Raw genomic sequence first — 1,637 nt, 5'->3', positions numbered from 1 at the left:
CGGGTGTCGCCTTACCTTTGCCCGGGACCGTTTGCGCCTTTTGGCTCACGTATATGATAGTGTCGCTAGCATCCATATGATAAGGAGCCCGGGCTGACATGACTAGTCGTAAACCCAAAGTGGCACAGACTTACAGGGACAGGCATCCATGACCCAGCTTCGAACGTGTTGGTCATCAGCAAGTGGGTCCGGGCTGTAGCACTGGGCTAGCAGGACTCCGGTAAACCGGGCTGTAGCGGGCTAACAGGACTCCGGTACTCAAGCGTGACATTTCCCTGAAGGGACAGACACCGGAACGAAGAAGGACACATGCCGGCCAGCCTAAGTGTTCCAGAGCTGTAGCAAGCTACCATGGCTCAGCGGTAACACTAGGAGACATTTCCCGGTAAGAGAGGCTACTAAAGATAAACAACTAGATAGTCAGATCCCACACATATCAAGCATTTCAATCATACACACAATATGCTCGATATGTGCAAATACAATGAAGCATCACAACATGACTCTACGACACAAGTACTTTATTTAAGGCTCAGGGAGCCATACATAACATACACAAAGGTACGGGTCTCACAACCCAACATTCAAGTCATACAGTCATACAAACTAGCAGCGGAAGTAACTTGTCTGAGTACAGACAACTAGTAAAATAAAAGAGGCTTGGAAAGCCTAGCTATACTACGTGGTCCTTCACAAGCTCAGGATCACCACCTGGGCCTTTAGCCTACTCGTTGATGTCAACGTCTACATAGAACCCATCAGAAGGGGTTGCAGCGTCTTCTGTAAAAATGTAGATTATAGCAACATGAGTACAAAGGTACTCAGCAAGACTTACATCAGATCCTACATACATGCATATTCTCAAGAAGGGTTGGTGGAGTTATTGCAGCAAGCCAGCTTTGACTCTTGGCTAGACTATCCTACGATACTTCAACTTGAAATGGTTTTGCGCACACGAGTCCACTACTCACCACTTCAATACACTACCGAGGATCCGCCTCCGTCTTCCTACGGAAGAGCCATCCTCGGCACTCACACTTATCTTGAGGCTTTTAGCAGTTTCCATTTACTTGTCTATGAACTGTATAGGCAACCAAGTAGTCCTTTACCGCGGACGCGGCTATTCGAATAGATCATGTTAACCCTGCAGGGGTGTACTTCTTCATACACGCTCTCACCACTTACCGTCGTTTACACGACATGTACTCGGCAACCTTCAAGCGGAAGCCCAACGTGGGTGTCGGCCACGACCTACCTAATCACCTAAGCCTCCAGTCCAGGTTTATCGCCTATCCAGGTTCCATCCGCAGGGAGTCCGGCCGAGGTTTCCCATACGGCCCCGAACGATGTGAATAGGGTTCCCGAAATACCTAACGGGTATTCGGTACACCGTGCCACGTACCTACCGCATCACAGCCCACCCCTACGGTCAGCGCTGTCCACGGCCTCCAGTAGGCTACAAACACCAGAAACTACTTGCAACTCCTGGACGGAGAACTAGGGTGACTAAGAAGCCGAGAGGGTCCATTGGTTTCGGGCCCAATGCATGGTAGTAGCTGATTCTTAAATCACACATACAGATCTTAGTGCTTAAGGTCGGCTTCAATGAAACAACCCACCATGTACTCCTACATGGC

Source organism: Triticum aestivum, chromosome 4B, assembly GCF_018294505.1.
Source record: "Triticum aestivum cultivar Chinese Spring chromosome 4B, IWGSC CS RefSeq v2.1, whole genome shotgun sequence".
NCBI classification, from domain to species: Eukaryota; Viridiplantae; Streptophyta; class Magnoliopsida; order Poales; family Poaceae; genus Triticum; species Triticum aestivum.
This window is presented reverse-complemented; position numbering follows the sequence as displayed.